At 50.5% G+C, this 7,460-nt stretch overlaps 1 protein-coding gene across 1 annotated transcript in view; it reads left to right on the top strand.

Annotated features, from left to right (window-relative positions):
• Positions 1-5,003: 5,003 nt before the first annotated feature.
• RGS19 (regulator of G protein signaling 19) overlaps positions 5,004-7,460 on the top strand; it is a 56,228-nt gene continuing 53,771 nt past the window's right edge. The window contains exon 1 of the mRNA XM_075072203.1: positions 5,004-5,180. The gene's annotated coding sequence lies outside the window, so the exon portion shown is untranslated. The remainder of the gene's footprint in view (positions 5,181-7,460) is intronic.

Here is a 7,460-nt window from a genome sequence, read left to right as displayed (position 1 = left end):
AACACAGTACTTTGGGGCCACAGCCCTAGAGTCTGTTCTTAATCCCATTCCTGGCACACAATGACAAGCCCTTCCTTCTCTCTGCAACTTTTGCTATACCTATTTTTTGCAAGACTCAGAAAACACTGGAGAAAAAAAAAATCTTGTCAGTGTTTGTAAGTATGCACTAGTCTTATTAGAGGTCCCCGGAGACAAAGCCTTTGGCTACGCAAAGGCCCTCATTTAATCTTTCTTCTGTGGCCTATATGAGATCTGCACTCCAGAGCTCTAAACTGTGGCATTATCTATGTGTTTGAGGGCCTGAGGACAATCTCTGCACCAAATATTTCAGCTCTGCTCCTATGATGCTATCCTGGGAAAAGGATAGATTGTCCTGAGCCATATGTTATCTGTGTCTGTGTTGAAAGGAGACAAAAAGAGGAGATGAGGCCTAGCCAAGCCTGGGTGCAAACATCCAACACTACGTTACATCAGACCATCAGGAAAAGACAGACAGAAGGAATCATTTGAGTGTAAGTGTCAACCTTTGCTGGAATAACTCTGCTCCTCAGCATCCACCCAAGTAGTCGCCAGGGAGTTGCCTGGCTACATAGATTTTTATCTATCTGACGTCTAAATCAGAACTCCAAATGCCCAACATAGCACTTGGAAGCTTTCTGATACTCCCTAGCGGACACTTGATCCATAAACAAAGAATGGGTTACAAGGAGACGTACAGATAGTATCCTCCCAACAAATGGCTAGTCTGCAAAGATGCTTCCTCTGCATTGAGTGGATCTCAGCCACAGAGACACAGGAGAATCTGACCCTCAGTGTCTGTCTCTGAGAGACTGACAATCTACCATTTAATTATTTTAATACATTATGTGACAAAGTTCCTCCTCTACCTTGGTGGGTCCTGCGCTTATTTGGCAGATTTGCTCACCTCAGTGATCTTCCCCACAGACTGGGTCAACTTCTCCTGTGTCTGATCAGGAGTTGGGAGGTTTGGGGGGAACCCAGGCCCACCCTCTACTCCAGGTTCCAGCCCAGGGCCCTGTGGATTGCAGCTGTCTATAGTGTCTCCTGTAACAGCTGCATGACAGCTACAACTCCCTGGGCTACTTCCCCATGGCCTCCTCCAAACACCTTCTTTATCCTCACCACAGGGCCTTCCTCCTGGTGTCTGATAACGCTCCCGCTCCCTCTCCCTCTCCACTCCTTACACCTCTTGCTCCCAGCTCCTCTCACACACTTCCTCTCCTCTGACTCCCCCTCCCTGGCTGGAGTGAGCTCCTTTCTAAACCCAGGTGCCCTGATTAGCCTGCCTTGATTGACTGCAGTTGTTCTAATCAGCCTGTCTGCCTGAATTGGTTCTAGCAGGTTCCTGATTACTCTAGTGCAGCCCCTGCTCTGGTCACTCAGGAACAGAAAACTACTCATCCAGTGACCAGTATATTTGCCCTCTACCAGACTCCTGTACCCTACTGGCCTGGGTCTGTCACAGTTATAAAAAACCTGGGCACACTTCTCCAGTCCTTTAACTTCCACTATCGTTGCATTAACTCAAGTGAGGCGCTACCATCAAAGGGACAAATCCTGAAGCCCTTATTCAATTTTTTTCTCTGGCCTTGTCTCAGGCCAAAGTTCCATTGGCTTCTGTAGGAGTAAGGAGTAAGCAGACATTGTCTAAATGAGGGATCTTTCCTCTCAAAGTGATCAGAGCATCCATCTCCCGCAGGGATGCACTCAGCAGGAAAAATCGTACTGGATCATCAGGGTAGGATGTGTAAATGCAAGTGGAGGGAGGGTTTTTCAATAAATACCTTCCAGAGCAGAGCAAAAACACTCTGTGTAACTAACTGTTTAATCCTTGTGGGTGCACAACCTTGAAACAAATGGATAGCAACTTGGAGACATCTGCTCTTTTGGCATCTCTGGTGATGGTGATATCGCAGGGCTTCTCCTGGAGATGTATCTGGAGCAACCATTCTCCAGCTTCTTTCTCCATCACACACTGGTTTGCAGGTGATGGAGGAAAGGATTCAATAGGGAATGGTGCCATGCAATTCAGCCTTGACACTGGCTGAGTCTGTTCTCAGGTTTTCATTGAAAGAGGCTTGCCTGCTGGTAGACATTCTGCCTGGAGTTACTGGAATTCTTTCTATATATGGAGAAGTCAAAGGTTCAGATGCTCTTTCTGTGAGCTGTTATTGGTATGATAACATGGTGTGCTTCTCTAGTATGCTTGTCTCTCAGGATCTCACAGCATCTCAAAGGTCAGGGTCCACCCTCAGTTAAAAAACCCCCGTGTGATTCTGGAGTAGCTCCAGGAACACTCCACTAAATAAGAGTGACGGAGGCCAAAATTAGACCCTGCCAGAGGCTTCACAACACTTCTGAGGGGGAGATAAGAGATTTCTTTGGATGGCAAGTCCCTCATGGGGCTCAGACTGTCCCTTCTTCAATGTCTACAGAGTGCCTAGAACATTATGGCTGCAACACGAATAACAACAGGCTCACTTCCCCACCATGGAAATGCAGCTGGCCCTGAGGCGGGTATCTATAGCTGTTAACAGGAACAGCAACACTACACCTCACGTACGCTTTCCTGATATTCCTTGAAAGCCTTTGGTTCCGTTTGCCTTTTCCTAGGCAAAGTCATGGGTGTCTATGGCCCTGGCACATCTGCCTGCAAGACGGTAGAATCTACATAGTGCCACCTGCAACTCAGGCTAAGGCCATGAATTGTGAATGTTGTTTTAATGAACATTGAGGTCTTACCAATACTTATATATTAGAAGTGGCTGACTAGCCAGCATGACTTGGAGATGCAGTGCAGAGCAGATGAAAAAGCTGTAATCTCCAGTGGCATCAGGAAATCCCTCACAGGGATCACTCTCTTGGCTGATACAATGGAAGACTCGTCTAGTGGTGGAGTTGGATGACACCTACTGGATGTACTCCATATTACAGCCTATTACAGCCCACAGCAAACCAATCCTGGAATGAATGCGTCCCCCTCCATACATGGTGTGGGGCGTGGATAGTGGTGGGTATTTAATTCAGTTACTGTGCCATTCCTCACCTCAACCCCCAGGTCAGCCAAATTCATTGAGAAATGTCATTGCAGGACTATGACAGACTCATGTCTAAAAATACAGGTAACAAAACAGAGTACTTTTTTTTTAGGTCTTTACACTTGATTTGTGTAAAATCAGCCACTTGAGAAGCTTTGATTTTAGATACACTGGAGAAGAGTTGTTTTTGGATCCATGAAAAGCTGAGCAGTGCAGTTGATCACGACTTGAGTCATTAAACTACAGTAAACTATTATAACCTATCACCAAACCTGCTCAGGTGAGATGTCCCGCTCCTTCCTTGAGTCCCTTTCAAAATGCTAGTCAACTTAAGTTTGGCTGTGCCAGAATTTACTGCCAAGTGTTTGAATTGGTGCTGTACCCTTCTAAGGGTAGGAAAATGTACTTTACTCTGTTATAGCTAGGAGTGGGGAGTGGGAAATGGTTGGCAAAACATCTAAACCAAAGCAGCTCAGGGTTCCTGGTTCTTCAAGGTGGCGATTGTAACTTAACAAAGATACTTTCCTTCCCCAGACTCTGTCCACGTTCAAGAAGATAATAAGGACAAGCTGCCTGTAGCATAAAACCGACCGGCTGCAGTGTAGGTTAGCTATTCAAACACAATGCTCCGTTGTATGGAATTTGGGACCCCGTCCCATACTCTGTCTAGAGTGAGTGCTTTCCATTTTTTTTAAAAGACATTTTTAAATGAAATGTTATTGTTCCTTTTACTAATATTTCAACTGGGGCAGGAGGGCCTACGGATGAGCTGCACCCGGCAAAGAAACACAAACAGGACTTGCTGGGGAAATGAAAAGCCACCAAGTCCTGAAGCTCCTCATGGAACTTTGGACCAGACTTGTCAGAGCTTCCAGCTGAAATTAAATCCTAAAGCAAATCTAGCAACTGGGAATTGACTGGCGGGGGGGATGGAGAGTGGCAGGGAACAGAGAGGCTGCCAGCTGCGTCATTGAAATGGGGGGGTGCTTTGATGATCTGGGAAAGTTTGTGTTTGAAGGGCCCGATCCTGCCCCCATTGAGGTCAAGGGGGCTTTGCAACTGATTGCAGAATCGGGCCCTAAGGGAGCAAAGATTCCCCAGTGTAATGAGGGGTGCGAGCAAATGGGCAAAAGGGGGGATGGGTAGATTCTGCTGGGAACACTCGGTCTAAAATATCCAGAGGCCTTGTCCATGTGGGTCTGAGTGGGTAGCACCTGCGTGGGAGCTGGGGGTCCTGTTACTCAAACGAGGGTGGGTCGTGTTGGGTTTTCACTGAACCAGGCCCATCGAGGCCTATTTGAAACGTTCTCCTGGCACATTCTGGAGCATCTAAAACACCCCCTTGCTCTGTCCATAGCAAATGGGTTTAAAACAATCAAAGGGACCATTTCTCCTGCTGGAGGAGGGTGCAGTTTTGATGCACATTTTTTTTTCTCTTCTCCAGGAGTTTAATGATCCGATTTTTAGTGACACATACTCTCCATTCAACAAACAACCCTCCTGATACGGGGAAACCACTCTTCCTCACCCCCCCACCACGTACTTCCAACCAATGCTGCCCTAGAGTCATGCCCACTGACCACAACCTTTGCACTTGCAAAACGTGCAAGGAAGGAAGGATGCGCTCTCCCACCCGGGCGGCCAAAGCAAACAGAAAATGAATGCATCTCTCGCAGAGGGACTGAGGCAGCGTGGTCCAGCCGGAGGCTAGTGGCTTGCAACCCTGGAGCAGCGAGGGATGGAGGCGCCAACTTCGGGCAGAGGATGCCCCGTTTGGCCCGGCCCGTGTGTTGATTTTGCAGAGGAAGAGGCACTGGCGGCGATTCAGGGGTCGATTGCAGAAGGCGCAGGAGTAGCGCTTACTCCTGCCCCAGGCAGTGCCCGGGCGGCTGCTTTTTGACGTGAGGAAGTGCAAAAAACGGCATGCAGTTGCTTTAGGAAGTCAATCGCAGGGGCCGGGGGACGCGTGCGCAGTGCAGCCCCTGCCAGCCTCTCCAAGCTCATCTCTCTAAGGGTGTCGATTCTGGAGCTTAAAAAAAAAGGGGGGGTGGAGGGGAACGGATGTGCCTCAGCAAAGGGAAGGAGGGCTGCGCTGCTGCGGGGGACTCGGATGCACAGATTGTGAGTACCCCGCCTCCCCTTTGCACCCTGGCTCTGCAGCCAGCCTTCCCCCACCCGCCCGGGCTGCTGCTAGAAATGTGCGAGCATTGATGCAAAAATCTTCTTGCTTCCCTTTTGTGTGAGTGGGGAGAGAGCGGGCCGGCAGCGTCTGTGCAGGAGCCGGGGAAGAGAGGGGTTTCCTCTAAGGAGAGACCACAGCACAGATGCGGGGGGGGGGGGCAACCTTGCAACACCCACCCCGTCTCCCTTGGAACACCCACCCCGTCTCCCTTGCACTGAATTGCAAATCTTCCATTCCCATTGCATTGCTCGGGATTGTATCTCCTGGGAGAGACGCTANTAGCCTTGTATTCATTGGGCTCCCCCTGGCTGCCGCCGCCCCTTTTTATTCCCCCCTCCCTCCAATAAATGCATCAAGTGCCGCTGATAGCCTTGTAAACTGCTGCTCAGGAGGGAGCGTGTATGTCTAAAGGGAAGGAGAGGAATAAGCCCCGAGAGCCGCTCAGCTTCCTGGGCAGCATGCATTTCCGCTGAGCTTTTTAGCGTTTGCATCCTTTCTAATGAAACCCATGTGCAATGGATTGCAACTGATTAGAGGGAGCTGGGAGGGGGAGGAAGGAAGATGCAGATAGACGATATGGGGGGGGGGGTCACGGAATTGCATGCCGACTAATGGGATGGGGGAAGCCCCAGGGAGGAGGAAGAGCTCGGGGCAGGCGCTGCCCCTCCTCCCCCATGCATCTGCTGTCTGTCTGACCCAGGGATTTGCCTTGCATGTCGCGTGGCAGCGCTGTCAGCTCGCACGAGGCGGGGAGAGGCCGGGCCCCTGGCAGCTGCAGCAGGCTCTGCTGGGGGCGTGCAGCGGTTGCCTCGGTAGGAGGCTCTGCTGCCCGTCAGCCATGCAAAGCCAATGGGGCGGGGGTCGCCTCCTCGCCTTGCTGTTAGGAGGATTCCCCCGGAACAGCCTGTGACAGTCCCAGGCAGTGCTGGGAAGGGGTGGCTCCCAGTGACCAACCCCTCTCCCCCAACAGGTGGCCCCGTGAATCAGGACTCCTGGGTTCCCTTCCTGCTGATTCGCTGTGTGACCTTTGTGTAAATCACATACATGCTCTGTGACTCAGTTTCCCCATGTCTCAAGCAAGGATACCTGGGGAGTGTGTGTGTTGGGGGGAATAATACAGTGGGGCCCTGACCTTTGATTGGGTTTCTGGGCACTACAGGAGTGTAAATAATATTTGAGGAGCTGTGTGGATCTCAGATGGGTTAGAGAAGCACAGGCTGTTGTCGCTTCATCCCTTCAAGCATCACCTGTGGAGGTGCCTTGGGAACAGGCAGGTTCCTCCGGGAAGCTCTGATGTCTCGGGAAGCTTCCTCAGGCTGTTGGTTTGGCACAGAGCCAGGGCCTTTTAAAAGAAACTAAACAAAAAGTGTTCGGAGTGAGTGGGAGGGATTTCCCGGCTTGTAGGGGAGTTCATTTCCCTCTCCACATACAAGGCAGCCAGCCCTCTCGGAATGATTCTTAATCACCATCGAATGTGTGAAGAGCCGGGTGCTGCTGCTTTCTGCCTTGGGAGTGTGGTGCACCAAATAGCAGGTATTTCCAGGATGTTTTCCTGGGGGTGGATGTAGCTTCAGATTTCCCTACACGGCCTTTGGCCCCCCGGCCCTCCCTACAAATGACTGGAGCTGCATGCTAATAAAAGAGTGCATTGCTGTGCAGTAACCGACCCAACTCCTTGTTACTATAAGAGGCAGTGACCCAGATGGTCTCCGTAATACAGTTCGGGAAGGGCCTGGCTGTTTCCATATTATGGCACCAAAGCAGGACTGGTGAGGGTGGGAGTAAAAAATATAACGGAGTCGTCACTTACAATAAGGCCTGTCACAGGTACAGGGCGATCTGCGCCGCTCTCCCCTCTTGGCCTCTGAGGGCACCCCTGTGGGTATAGGGCCTTGTGTCTTTGCCTGTCCTGGGCTGCAACTGCACCATTCTCCCATACTGAGACCAAGCCTGGGCTAGGGTCCTCTGCGTATCAGTTGTGCTTACCCAGCAGAGCCACCTGAGTTTGGGTCCCAGGACTTCTTTCCTGTGGGAGTCTGTGACCAGTGGTATTCAGTGACCAGAACAGCCTTCTTAAAACCCAAGTGGGGTTTGTTTTGACAACAGGAACAAAGCATTTAGAGAAACAGGATTTTGATACAACATATGGTCTACACACAGATGTCGTACCAGGAGGTGTACTGTCCCTGATGGCAGCCTAGACAGGCCTAATTTCTTCA

The sequence above is a fragment of the Chelonoidis abingdonii genome, chromosome 14 (genome assembly GCF_003597395.2).
Source record: "Chelonoidis abingdonii isolate Lonesome George chromosome 14, CheloAbing_2.0, whole genome shotgun sequence".
Lineage (NCBI taxonomy): Eukaryota > Metazoa > Chordata > Testudines > Testudinidae > Chelonoidis > Chelonoidis abingdonii.
The sequence above is the reverse complement of the archived record's forward strand: the minus strand, read 5'-3'. Positions and strand labels throughout refer to the sequence as shown.